The sequence below is a fragment of the Tenrec ecaudatus genome, chromosome 1 (assembly GCF_050624435.1).
Source record: "Tenrec ecaudatus isolate mTenEca1 chromosome 1, mTenEca1.hap1, whole genome shotgun sequence".
Classification (NCBI taxonomy): Eukaryota; Metazoa; Chordata; class Mammalia; order Afrosoricida; family Tenrecidae; genus Tenrec; species Tenrec ecaudatus.
In genome coordinates, this window is record NC_134530.1 from 311032713 (window position 1) to 311047325 (window position 14613).

General features: G+C 43.1%; 1 non-coding gene across 1 annotated transcript; it reads right to left on the bottom strand.

The window, feature by feature from the left end:
• Nucleotides 1–1857: 1857 nt before the first annotated feature.
• On the bottom strand, nt 1858–1951 carry TRNAI-UAU (transfer RNA isoleucine (anticodon UAU)). The gene is made up of 2 exons: nt 1914–1951; nt 1858–1893 (listed from the first exon to the last, which is right to left on the bottom strand). It is a non-coding gene; the product is annotated as a tRNA-Ile (tRNA).
• Nucleotides 1952–14613: the final 12662 nt, after the last annotated feature.

The following is a 14613-nucleotide window of genomic DNA, read 5'->3' on the forward strand; positions in this document are numbered from 1 at the left end:
TTCCAACCCATAGCATCCAACTCATAATGACCCTGTATGATGAAGTAGAACTGCCCTCGAAGTTTCCCAAGATGCTAATCTTTATGGAAATAGATTGACACATCTTTCACTCTTGAACTCCTGATGTTTTTGTTTGTTCACAACTGAAGTTACTGCACCACCAGAATGCCTAAATTACATAATAACTTACATCCAGAATATACAGTTTACATATTCTTTTCAGGTGCACAATAAACAGCTCCAAAAATAGATTATACTTGGGCCCATACAACAAGTTTCAACAAATTTTAAGAGATAAAAATTATACATTTTAGGTTATCTGAGTTAAAATAAATTATAATAACAGAAAAATAATGCCAAGCATTTGCAAACTAATCAGTCCATACCTAAATAGCATGGGCCACAAGGGGAAGAGAAATCACAAAAATTAGAAAATATCTTGTGCCAAAATGATAAAAAAAACAACACCTCCATATATTAAAAACTTATAAAATAAGGGCACATGAGGGAGGGGGGAGCGGAGAGGGAGGGGGAAAAAAAGAGGACCTGATGCAAAGGGCTTAAGTGGAGAGCAAATGCTTTGAGAATGATTGGGGCGGAGAATGTATGGATGTGCTTTATACAATTGATATATGTATATGTATGGATTGTGATAAGAGTTGTATGAGTCCCTAATAAAATGTAAAAAAAGAAAAGGAAAAAAAAGAAAGAAAGAAAAGAAAATGATTAGGGCAAAGAATGTACAGATGTGCTTTATACAATTGATGTATGTATATGTATGGACTGTGATAAGAGTTGTATGAGCCCCTAATAAAACGTTTAAAACAAAAAAAATTATAAAATACAATTGAAGCAGTCCTTAAAGAGAAATTTTAACTTTAAATGCATTAATTGGAAATGATGGCTCCCCCCATTGTGTCTAGTAGTTCTGACTTATAGTGATGCTATAGGGCGCAGTAGAACTACTACACAAGGTGTCGGAGGCTATAGCGCAGTGGTGCTCAACCGTCCTAACACCGCTACCCTTTCATACAGTTCCTCCTGTTGTGGTGACCCCCCAAGAGAGGAGGCATGTGACAAGCTCTATGCACTTGGGGGAGGGAACATATCACTGCCTACTTCCTACCCACCTCACCCTGAGCTTTTACCTGTAGTTCTTGTACACATGTAGGCTTTATGGGCTTCACTCCCACTCATTCTTATCCAGGCCCCCAAAGGGAGGCTCACCCCATGACACAGGTCATTTTCTCAGTTGGCAAAAATGGTGGTTGTTTCCACCCAACCAGTTGTCCATGGAGTCCTTTCAAGCTCATGGTCCCCGTGGGTGTTTCAAAGCAGAACTGTGCTCCATGAGAGGGTCAGGGCTGGGACTTTGGAAAAGCAGATCACTTGGTCTTATGCCCCTGGATGGATTCCACCTGTCAACCTGTAGGTTCGTAGTAGAGCTCCTCTTTCATGCCAATCCACCAGGATAAAATTAAGTGGGAAAGATACTGCAGGTGATGTTATTGTTCTTAGTTATCGCATTTCCTTTTCCCCAAAACATGAAATCCCATGCAATTTCCCAACTTTATGAGTTCCTTCAAGTGGTCCAACGCTTACAGCATAGGTAAGCATAGGTATGTGCTAAGCTCTTAGTATGTGCCAAACTCTACTTGAGACATGAGAACATTACGAGCAATTTGAAGTTGTTTGTTACTTGAATGAGATTGCTGGACTTGCTAAAGTTACTGGAGTAACTTTCCAGTAGAGTTAGGTATAAGTGCTGGGGAAAGTAGTAAGGTTAAAGCACAGGGAATTACTCTTCTTCAATTGATTACGCTTCTTCAACTGATGCAACCATAAATTGCAAAACGCTGCTCCAGGTGAGGATCGAACTCACAACCTCGGCATTCCTCGCACATATACTGCCTTATAAGTACCGCGCGCTAACCGATTGCGCCACTGGAGCACCTGACCGGCTTTGCTGATCCTTGGGTAAACTACTTTTCTCCTAATATCAGGAGTCCTTGTTCTCCCTGTGCCTTGGCTGGCTGAACTTGAGCCCAGACAAGCCCTTGCTCTATGAACTGGTTCAAGTATCGACCCCACAGAAAGCCAACAGACCGCGAGACGTGGAATGAGCTCTGTTCGGGAAAACCAAGGCGCAAAGCTCCTGCTGGCTGAGTTAGAACGCTGCAGACACTCGGTCGTGTCTGTCGCTCCCGGTGGACCGTCAGTGTGGCCGCGAGTCAAGCTGTTGCTGGGGTCGCGGAGCACACTTCCTCTGACACCAGCCAGACCAGAAAGTATCTTGTATCCTTTTAAAGTTTAAAAAGAAAAGAAGTCCTCGAATCCACTCCACTCCGCCTCCGTCCTCCCAAGAGGGCATGGGATCAATAATCCATTCCGGATTATTCGGTGACGTCCGCGAGCTGCGTTTATTTGCAGATTACCGACGAGCTGAAAGGTTGGCGGTTTGAAACTCCCGCGCCCCCACCAAAAAAAAAAAAAAAAAACACTCACTGCCACCCAGTCGATTCCGACTCGGGGCCACTCTGTGAGTTTCTGAGATGGTACATCTTTCCTGGGGTGAAAAGCCTCATCCCTCTCCCACGAAGCCTCTGAGGATTCTAAACTGCCAACCTTGCGGTTCACAGTCTATTGTGTAACCATTAGGCCACCAGGACTCTGCATGGGAGGGCTGACCAGGACATGCATTTCTGAAAGACCCCGGCTTCGACAGGAACAGGAATTGCAATCCTGCTTTGCAGCCCCGCGGTCTCCGTCATCCGTACAGATGAGCACCCACTTCTTTCCTCCCATGAAGTCAGCTGGCGGGCGGGGTGAGAGGCAATGTGAAAAGTTGGGACTTGCCCCAGTTTATGGAAGAAATAGCACTGAGTTTGGACCACAAACCTGGGTGATAATGTGCTTTCCTTGCCTTTCAGCCTTGTTTCCTCTATGCACCTCATTTTCGTTCCTGGAGCCTCTGACCACATCATCTAATTCTATAAAATCGCAGCAGACGCCTCAGCTTTAGGTTTATGACTAAGTGACTATGTGTGAGCACAAACACTCATTGATAGAATGGCTTGTGTATTAACCAACACTGCGAAGCAAATTTATAGATTAAAAAAAACCCCAACTCGTTGGCATCGTATTTGTACTCAGAGAGACCCAATAGGGCATTGTAGAACTGCCTCTGGGTTTCCCAAAAGATTCAGTGAATCATTAAGGGAATATATGACTTACAGGGTCGTTGTTGTTGGGTGCCGTTTCCTCAATTCTGACACATATAGTGTCCCTATGCACACCAGAATGAACGCTGATCGGCCCGGCACCAGCCTCACAATTGTTGTGTTGGGGCCCATTGTTGCAGCCACTGTGTCAATCCATCTCATCAAGAGCCTTCCTCTTCTCTGTTGACCCTCCACTCTACCAAGCATAATGTCCTTTTCCCGGGACTGGTCTCTACCGATGACATGTCCAAAGTACATGAGAAGAAATCTCTCCATCCTCTCCTCCAAAGAGCATTCTGGCTGTACTTCTTCCAAGATAGACGTATTTGTTATTTTGACCGCCCATGGTACTTCAATACTCTTTGTCAGCAGCTTGATTCAAATGCATCAATTCTTTTTCATTCGTCCTTATTCAATCTCCAACTTTCACAGGCATAGGAGACGATTGAAAATTCTGTGGCTTGTGTCAGGCACACCTCAGTCCCCAAAGGGGCATCCGTGTTCTTCCTCACTTTAGAGAGATCTTGTGAATAGATTTACCCAATGCAATGCATCATTTGATTTCTTGACTGCTGCTTCCATGAGCATTAGTCGAGGATCTTAGTAAGATGAAATCCTTGGCAACCTTTACAGAAGCAAATAGCAACCTCATGGCTAGCAGTCCCAATATTTACCCAAGACCACCACCAGGAAACTTACAACCTAACAGAAATGATCAATTAGAGGAAACTGACATATATACGACCATTTCCCCATTTGGATGAGCCTTTTGCTCCTGAACGATTATTCACACATTCCACAAATATTTCTTTAAGACCTGACCTGAGCTACAATGTTTATGTTGAGATGCAGCACATCAAACAAATAAAGATTTCTAGAGCTTACATTTAAGAAACCTCTCATACCTGGTTACGTGTTCTTAAGGTGTTGTGAATTGAATGTGGCTTCTTCATGAATCCAGCATAAACATGTTGTCTTAGTTATCTAACACTACTGTATCAGAAGTACCGAGATGGACGGCTATAACAAACAGAAATTTATTCTCCCACATTTTAGGCAACGCGGGCGATAGATCAGCTATCCCGCACCAAGCTGCATCTGAAATGAGGAGTGCGGATGAAAGGGAAAAAGACAAGTACAAAGTATGGGATTGGGAGGGCAACAGTCTGCTGGACTGAAGCCTCGAGTATATTCAAAGCTTGGTTTTTATCCTATTCATACAAGGGAATGGTTACAAAACAAAGATCAAATCACTTGCTTCAAAAAACATTCTGAACGTCTTATCTATGCAAACATTTTTTAACTAGGCACACTGTCTAAACACTTGAGCAATAAAACCACTGCATTGTAAGATAAGCACAAGGCCATGCAAGGTTCAATAGAATCTCAAGGAAGTCCTAAAGAACTGAGTTATCACCCAATGTACTTTGCTGCAAGGTCAGCAGAGGCACAGGTTACTGAATAGTCACATACCAGGAAACACCTGGACCAGCCAACCGCCTCCTACAAGGCAAGAAGTACAAATTCGAAGCACGAGCTCAAAGGTAAGGTTTTGTTGGCTCGTTCTGGGAATTGTCTGCCTGCTTTAACATCTGGAGGCCTGATGATTCTTGAGATCTCCGTGTATCTTGTCATTAGTCTTCTGCTGAGTCTAGGAGGTTGTAGCACAGGGATCCTGGATATAAAGGATGTATGTACTTTGCTCTTTCTTGGCTCTTCTTTCTGGATGGTAGTAGATCCCTCTCTCTGCTTGCTTCTTTCTCCCTTATTCACTTGTAAGATAAAAGGTTACACTGCAGGGAAATTCCCCTGAATAAGGGTATTGCATTCCGCCCTCATGCTCATAAAATTGATTGGTTGATTATATCAGATCACATCATGAGAGGTGATTGTATCCGTACATAACTGCCAAATTGCATCATTATATAACTGCGAAACCACTGAGAATCATGTCCTGGCAAAGTTGACACATATTAGCCGGGCAGGGCAGTTGGGGGAGGGGAGTGCACTATTAAATCTATGACACACCCAGGTGGATTTCACCTGTTTCCCTTGAGCACTGCTGCTTTCTGGACACTTGCTCCCACAATGGCTTTACATGCGGTTATCACAGCTGCTTTTCACCCAGGAATGTGAGAAGGTTTCCTCCAGGGAAAGCGAATTCGTTTCTCTTATACATTCGGCAAGAATTGTGTCTTGCACACACAAATAAACCCCTCGGGATCAGAAATGGGAATAGGGATACCAGGAGGGCAGGAAGAAAGTGGGGAGAGGAGGGGAGGAAGGGGAACCGATCCCACCACCATCCCCCATCCCATCTCTCCACCCTCTGTCCTGAGGGGGATGAACAACAGCAACTGTGGGGGAATGGAGACAGCAGTGGGTGTAAGATATGAGAACAATATTTATCATTTATCAACGGGTCCTGGGGGGGGGGGTTGGGAAGGAAAAAACAGGAGCTGATTCCAAGGACTCAAATAGAAAGTAAAGGTTTAGAAAATAATGATGGCAACATATGTACAAATATGCTTGATACAATTGATGTATGGGTTGTTATAAGAGCTGTAAGAGCCCCCAATAAAATGATCTGTAAAAATATAATAAATAAATAGTGTTTTTATGGGAAGAAAAAAAAGAATTGTGTTTTGAAGATAAAGAGAGAATTTATAAGGTAGATTTGTTGTAGGGCCAGGTGTATGATGAAGAAATGGGATTGGTGGAATAACCTGCAGCTTAGAAATCACTTCAATTTGATAAATCCATTTGAAAACTATAAATTGCTAAACAGGTGTCAAGTATTGTATCCTGGACTTCAACATTATCCTCCTTTGCTCCAGAATTCTCTACATTTTCAAGTTCCATTGCTGTTGCTTCCATTGGTTTTATTGCAACAAACTCAAATGAAATCCAGTCATAAATTAGACACCAGTGTGAGCCCAATGACAAACACAGAGAAGAACTGAGTAGAGGTGGTGAGCCTAATTTTAATGGTGATGACAAGACTAACCTCAATAGAGGGCGTCCTGTCCGGATCAGACTTCCCACCCACACACACTCTCATGCAGCTACTGAGACCAGAGAGGGTTGGTCTGTGCTGCTACTTACTGTTCAGCAGTGGATTGGGAGCCTGGAGCTTAGGTTTTCACAAATGAGAGGACTCAGGTGAAATTCAGGGAGAAAGTGGCTAAGTCTGCTTTGGCCCTTAGTGACTTAGAATTAAAAATATCCTTCTCACCTTGGGAGCTCCCTCAACCCACTTCATACAATCTAGTAGTTCTGGCATTCCAACAGCAGTTTCCTAACTGTAGCAACAAATCTCTTTTTCCACTGATCAATTCTGTGTTTTGGTAAGAACTGTCTGCTCCTGTCATTAGGTTAAAATTTAAAACCTTATCATTGGTTCTCCCTTTTGACTCAGGTTAAATTTGTTCTGGTTTTTATTGTTTTCTGTTATCTTTTCAATTGAGGTTTTTCACTGTTTCGTTTGTTGTTGTTTGGTTGGTTTGCTTTTTGTTTTTATTTTCTCATGTGAAATCTAGGATAAATTAATTGATAGAGCCAACAACTAGTCCTGGTGGTGTAATGTGTAAACATTGGGCTGCAATATACAAGGTTAGCAGTTCAAACCATCAGCCTTTGTACCCACCGGCCTGTGACCTTCCCGCATTCTGCATCATTGCGTGTGGCTGCATGAGTCTGCAGAGGGACTTATGGACTAGTATTGGACTTATGGACTGGAGCTGAACTGGGCTGGAATGTTTTCCTGATCTACAATTACCTCTCGATATAAAGCTCTTTCTTACACATACATGGATATCACTGAATTTGTTTCTCTAGTCCACAAGGATGAAAAGACAAAGAGTAATCTGCATATCTGGGATCCTAGCATTTCACCACCTAGTTTGCTTTTAAAAAATTAATAAACCAGGCATTAAAAGCTTATTGTTGCACCTGATCTGATCCCACCACACCAAGGCAAAACACTAAGGGGGTGCAACAGAACAGCAAGGGAATGGAGCAACGAGGTCCCCAGGGGCTGCTGAAGGTGGACTTTGGGGCCAGGGCGTGGTGCCCCAACAGACTGGACTGGACTGGAAAACACTCTTAAAGGCCAACAAACAGTCCTTGAACTAACTACAAGCTTTTCTTTCTTGTTGTGTTTTGTTTTGTTGTCATCGGTTTGTTGTTGTTTTGCTGTATATTGCTACTTGGTTTTGCTCTGTCTTGTTTTTGTGCATGTTATTATCTCCGCAGGTCAGTCTAAATAAGATAGGCTGGATGAACAATCTGGAGCAGAAAACCACAGGACAGTTCCGGGGGGACATGGGAGAGGGGGAGGTGGGGGTAAAGGTAGTGCTGTTAACAAACCCAGGGACAAGGGAACAGGTGAACCAAATCAGTGGTGAGGAGGGTGTAGGAGGCCTAATAGGGTGTGATCAAGGGTAATGTAACCAAGAGGAATTGCTGAAACCCAAATGAACACTGAGCATGAGAGTGGGACAAGAGGAAAGTAAAAAAAGGAAATAGAGGAAAAAGCTAGAAGGCAAAGGACATTTACAGAGGTGTAAATAAAGGCATGTACATATGTAAATATATTTATATATGAGGATGGGGAAATAGATTTATGTGCATCTATTTATAGGTTTAGTATAGCTTTAGTATTAAGGTAGCAAATGGACATTGGGCCTCCACTCAAGTACTCCCTCAATGCAAGAATACTTTGTTCTATTAAATTGGCATTCTATGATGCTCACCTGCCGAACACAATCACTGAAGACAAAACGGGTGCATAGCAAATGTGGTGAAGAAAGCTGATGGTGCCAGGCGTCTGGGGTCTCAAAGGATTGAAGGTAAACAAGCGGCCATCTAGCTCAGAAGCAACAAAGCCCACATGGAAGAAGCATACCAGCCTGTGTGATCATGAGGTGTCGAAGGGATCAGGTATCAGGCAGCATCAAAACAAAAAAAATCATATCATTTTGAATGAAGGAGGGAGTGTGGAGTGGAGACCCAAAGCCCATTTGTAGGTCACTGGACATCCCCTTACAGAAGAGTCTCAGGGAGAAGACGAGCCAGTCAGGGTGCGATGTAGCAACGATGAAACATACAACTTTCCTCTAGTTCCTAAATGCTTCCTCCCCCCACACTATCATGATCCCAATTCTACCTTAAAAATCTGACTAGCCCAGAGGATGTACACTGGTACAGATAGGAACTGGAAACACAGGGAATCTGAGGCGGATGATCCTTTCAGGACCAGGGGTGTGAGTGGCGATGCTGGTAGGGTAGAGGGAGAGTGGGTTGGAAAGGGGGAACCAATTATAAGGATCTATATGTGACCTCCTCCCTGGGGGACAGACACAGAAAAGTGGGTAGGGAGACGTTGGACAGTTCAAAATATGACAAAATAATCTGTAAATTATCAAGGGTTCATGAGAGAGCGGGGAGCGGGAAGGCAGGGGAAAAATGAGGACCTGATGCCAGGGGCTTGGGTGGAGAGCGGATGTTTTGAGAATGATGAGGGCAATGAATGTACAAAATGTGCTTTACACAATTGATGTATGTATGGATTGTGATAAGAGTTGTATGAGCCCCTAATAAAATGATTTTTTTAAAAGCTTATTGTTCTGCTTTGTCTCTCATAATAGCTAATAAACACCTGATACATTGTGTGTGTGTGTGTGTGTGTGTGTGTGTGTGTGTGTGTGTGTGTAGTAGACCCTTTAAGCGTTTCTTCAGTAGACTGTTTTCACTACATTGCTTTAGGAACCTTTTGGCTGCTGGTAACAAAATTTTATCCAAACTACCTTAGACAACAAAAGAACACCATAAATAAATAAATGGCAAATTCATTTCAGAAACACATGGGTAGTTCATAAAATATAAAACTAAACCCACTGCCATCATGTTGATTGAAACTCATCATGACCCTGTATAGCAGTGGTTCTCAACCTTCCTAATGCCGCAACCCTTTCATACAGTTCCTCATGTTGTGGTGACCCCCAACCATAAAATTATTTTCATTGCTACTTTGTGACTGTAATTTTTCTACTGTTATGAATCATCATGTAAGTATTTGATATACAGGATGTATTTTTATTGTTACAAATTGAACATAATTAAAGCATAGTGATTTAATCACAAAACAACATGTAATTATATATTGTGAAATATCTATTTCTAGTTACAAATAAATGAAATTTTGTCCTGAAGCCTGGTGTAGCATTGGTAGTCATTTGTGGGCATATCTGCATGTGGGCAGACCCACCTGGAGATGATAGAGGAGCGGTGTCTTAGTTCCTAAAACCATCGGAAAGATGTGTTTTCCAATGGTCTAAGGCGACCCCTGTGAAAGGGTCGTTCAACCTCCAAAGGGGTAGCGACCCACAGGTTGAGAACCACTGCTGTTTCCAAGGCTTTATACATTTTTACTGGAACAAATGACCTTATCTTTCTTCCACAGAACAGTCGACTGCAATGTTTGAACCACTGACCTTGTAACTAGCAGTCCAATCCTTACCCAACAGTGCCACCATAGACCCGCAAGTTCCTAGGGGAACCAGGGCTTCCAAAAGACTATGCGGACTGGAGCCATGAGTCCATTGCCTTCAGGACACTTCCCCTCTCTTTCCCTCTTCGAGGCTTTCTTGTCTGGTCCATATTGTCAAAGCCATGGCCACTGGAGGTTCTGGGAAGACTGTCAAGGGGGTCTTCTAGCTTCAGTGTATGGAATCTAAGAGAAGGATTCTGATTGGCCAGGCTTGGAGTCTGTCCCTAGCATGATGGTCAGAGTTATGAACTCATTACCTTTTGGTAGAAGGTAGAGGAGGATGGTGGGAGGAGACATGTGAAATAACTTCCTTACCCAGAAAACACTCATTGCCATCCACCAATACCCACTCATGGTGACCCTACAGAATAGGGAATAACTGCCCCTGTGTATTTCCAAGACTGCGACTCTTGAAGGGAGGTGGTTTCGAATTGCTGACCCTGCATTTATAAGCCCCCCTTGTAACCACTCTACCACAGAGCTCCCAGCCCCCATTAGGAGTAACTACTAAGCAGGGGCTTGCAGGGACCACAAGTACAGTCTGTTGTGTTTTTAGGGATGTCATGGAGAACTTCCTCTGACTCCTACACACACACACACACACACACACACACACACACACACACGTTACTTGCTCGGCATCTGTGGTGTAGAGCATTTTCTTCTCATTTTGCAGTGGCATCCGGCTGATCAAGGTGTTTACTAATGGGTGACTATTTAGTCCCCTGTGCCTCTGTGTCTTTGCTATTCTAAGGTTAAGAAACTGTGACTAGTTAAGTAACATTTGCATAGATAAGAGTTTAGGAATGTTTAAGTTCTTTGATGTTTGTTTTGTAACCAATTCCCTTGTGTAAGAAGAGTATAAAAACCAAGCTTCATGGGGAGGGAGGAGGGGAAAAAAAAGAGGACCTGATGCAAGGGGCTTAAGTGGAGAGCAAATGCCTTGAGAATGATTGGGGCAGGGAATGTATGGATGTGCTTTATACAATTGATGTATGTATATGTATGGATTGTGGTAAGAGTTGTATGAGTCCCTAATAAAATGTAAAAGAAGAAAAGAGAAAAAAATGATTATGGCAAAGACTGTACAGATGTGCTTTATACAATTGATGTATGTATATATATGAACTGTGAAAAGAATTGTATGAGCCCCAATAAATTGTTAAAATTAAAACAAACAAAAAAAAAAACCAAGCTTCAAATATACTCGAGGCTTCAGTCCATCAGATTGAAGTCCTCCCGATCCCATGCTTTGTATATATCTCTTTCTTTTCCTTTCATCCGCACGCCTCATTTCGAACCCAGCTTGATGCGAGATAGCTGGTCTAATCCCCCGCATTAATGGTGCCCAAAGTTGGAGCTTTGAAAACCGAGGGTCCCGTGACAGACACCACTGAGTAGCACAGCCGTGAATCTTTACAGAGAAAATTAAGGGTGAGTGGTGAAAAGTTGGGAGTAATAAATGATGGGACAGATTTCTAGTAAATGTATGTATGTAAATATGCTTCAAAATATGTTAAAAGCCAGAGGAACAAAAGTAAGCTACCAAAGATCAGAGACATTTTTAGATTTTGTGGTTAAGATATGTCCTTGGTTTCCTGAGGACAGGACTGTAAATATCGAAACTTGGCAAAAAATAGGGCAACGGTTGAAATATTACTATACTGCTAATGGACCTAATAAGGTTCCCATAGACACACTTAATCTGTGGAATTTAGTTAGGGATAGCCTGGATCCTAGGCATGAGGGACTCCAGGGTGAGAATAATTCGTTTGCATGCTCAAACAAAATTGAAAGAAAAGTTCCTGCTGTTCCTCCCCCTCTGCCACTGAAGCCACTGGAAAGTGAAGCTGAGGGCTTTGGAAGCGAGGATGAGGAACTCCTTGATTCTGGGGATTCGGAACGGTTAGAGGACTAGTCAGAGCAGTTAGAGAACTGGTCAATACATTATCATGATAAGGACTTAGGAATTTGAAACCCGGTGCAGGAGACTCAGGAGTCCTGCTGGGATGAAACAAAGGTGGTAGCCTGGGAGCAAGAGTATGAGTCATTAGCATCATAACAGGAAGTAGATTTAGGAATTCCAGGATGTTATCCAGTTAAAGTACAAGATGCTCACTGGAAGGGCCGGCATTGTGGGGATGGTTCTTACTCAGGAGAATGTGCCTGAGGACTGGGCATCCTCTCCGTCTCACAAATGCAAAGGCCTTCCTCCACCACAGTTGGCCTCTCAGACTCTTAATTATGGGCATAGAGAATTTGGCTGCATACATTTTCTTCCGGGTTGGTCCTCAGTTTCCCACATGTTTTACTGTGCTCTCTGAGCTTATATTCATCTCTTTGACCAGATGTTAATTCCATGAGAAATAGGGATTAAGCCTTATGTTTGAATGCTTCATATCTCATTGTGCATGGTAAATGGATGTAGACAATGCACTTCGAAGATATTGTGCTTCTTGCATATTGAAGGTTGTGGCAACCCTGCCTCAAACTAGTCTACCTGCACCATTTATGCAACAGCATATGCTTCTTTATGTCTGTGTCATGTTTTAGTAAAGCTCACACTACTTTAAATATTTTTTAAATAAATAAATGTATTTTCTTAATTTGCCATACTGAGCTGTGATCAGTGATCTTTGATGTTACTACCTTTACTGATTGGAGGTTGGATAACCTCACTCATATATGACATAGAACTTAGTAAGTGCCTTTTGTGGTTCACTGTGCAGGTGCTGGTGGCTAGTGGATTCCTCAAGGTCAGTATTTCAAAACCACTATCTGTTCCAAGGGAGAGAGATAAAGCTTTCTATTTTTCGAAGGGAATCCAGCCCCTAACATCATCACGGATCCAGTAGGCACAATTATACAGCGATAATAAGTAAAGATGATAGTAAAGTCATAAAGAGTACGAGAGATAGAAGAGAGATTTAAATAATGGAGTCAGGCACATTTCATAGTAGCGTGCTCACCTCTGCCTCACTTGGTGGTCCACGTGGAGAGAGAGATATTTAATGCTAACCAAGGCTTTTATAGTCTCTGGGGACATGCAAGCCCCCTAATTACAGGTGAAGACATACTTCACAGGAAAGGGTTGTGCTATAGGTAATGCAGGAATAAGAGGAAGGTAATCTAGAGATATGCATGGAATAGGAAGAGGAGGGACTGGGGGTAAAATGGGCAGATCCTAGATTCAGGCTGGCAGCCTAACTTTGGATATCACTGAGCTGGTTTGACCTGTTCCCTGGCTCAACTGATAGAGACTATTATCAATAGGGTGTGAAACCCATCTACAGGAACCAAATCAGTGACTGGAAGCCTTTAGGGAGAAGTAGCCCGTTGTCCTTAGCAGCAGGGAGCAGGCCTACCCTGATGGAACCAGACAGTAGCTGACTGCTTTCAGGGAAGTAACTTGACAATTATTAGCTGTGAGCAGTGTCCTAAGCCTAAAATATATTTGGGGGAGACAACTTGGGAGAAATCTTTCTGTTTACCACACTATTTCTTAAGCGTTACAGTCTCAGAAACCCACCGGGGCAGTTCTACCCACTCTGTAGTGTTGATCTGAATCGAAATAGACTCGATGGCAGTAAGTCAACAAGTCTTAACATTTCGAGTTTAAAACCTTTGCCTAAAATGTTACTTTGATTTTACAAGAAGTTTTGGGAAAGTGAACAAGTGGAACGAAAAGATGATAAGATTTTTCCAGATCTTTTGAAGACCTCTATGACACAGGTAAGTGCCAGACCACTAACCATAAGGCTGCTGGTTCAAATCCCCTGTGGGACAAAGATGAGGCTTTCTGCTCCTTAGAGGGTGACCACCTCAGTGACCCCTCTTTTCCCCTCCCCTCTGCTCTTGAAAATAAAAAATGTACATAGGTGGCCCCTGAGCTCTGTCCCCACAACCTTCCCTGATTCACCCTCCCTGCACAGTCACAGTGGAAAGAGCAGTTTCATGTCCAGGCCCTGGGCCATCTCTGAGATGTCCTGCAATCGCTGGAGTCCTGGTTCCACAATAAATCCAACAGCAAACCGATTGAGGGTTTCCTAAGGTCATACTCCTTTGAACTGAGAGCCACGGCCTTTTCCTGCAGAACGTTGATGAGTTGGAAGCACCAATGGTACCCTTTGCACTCCGCCACCAAGGATCCGTTGAGTTCTGTGTTAATAACCTGGGAAATCCTGGTGTTCTGGACTGCACGATAGTAAGAACTGAGTATGAGCAGACATTTAGACACCTGAGCAAATAAACAGAAAATCAGAGGTGTATGGGGGATTAGCTCAAGTGGTAGAGCGCTCGCTTAGCATGTGAGAGGTAGTGGGATCAATGCCCACATTCTCCAGGTTTTACTCTTTAAACTGCTCCCTACAAGAGAAAACAGGAATCTATCGATTCTTTTAGATTAGCTGTCCAAGAGCTTGCTTCTTCTGTTATGCATGGGCACTGACCGTATATGGATCTTCCGTTTTATAATCCGTTTAGTTTGTTGAAAGGAGCTGAATTCAATCACTGTCCTGGGAAATGCAAGGCAGAGCAGAGGGAACTGTAAAGGGGAGCCCCAAGGGACAAGAAGGCACCCCGGAGAGTGAGAGGGAGCCCCGGAACACTACCCAATAAAGTTGACTAAACTCCAGAGTGCTCCTCAGAGCTGTGAGTGTGTGACTTTGATCCTCAACCACATTCCAAAGACTTTGAGACTGAACTTGGTGATAGACCATGCTGAACTTCCTTTCACTAGTAAGGTATAGATTCTGATGCTTAGTTGTGTTACCAAAGTTCAATTGGACTAAACAAAATCAATATGAATGAATCTCTTAGATTCGGTGAATCCTATAGAAGAAG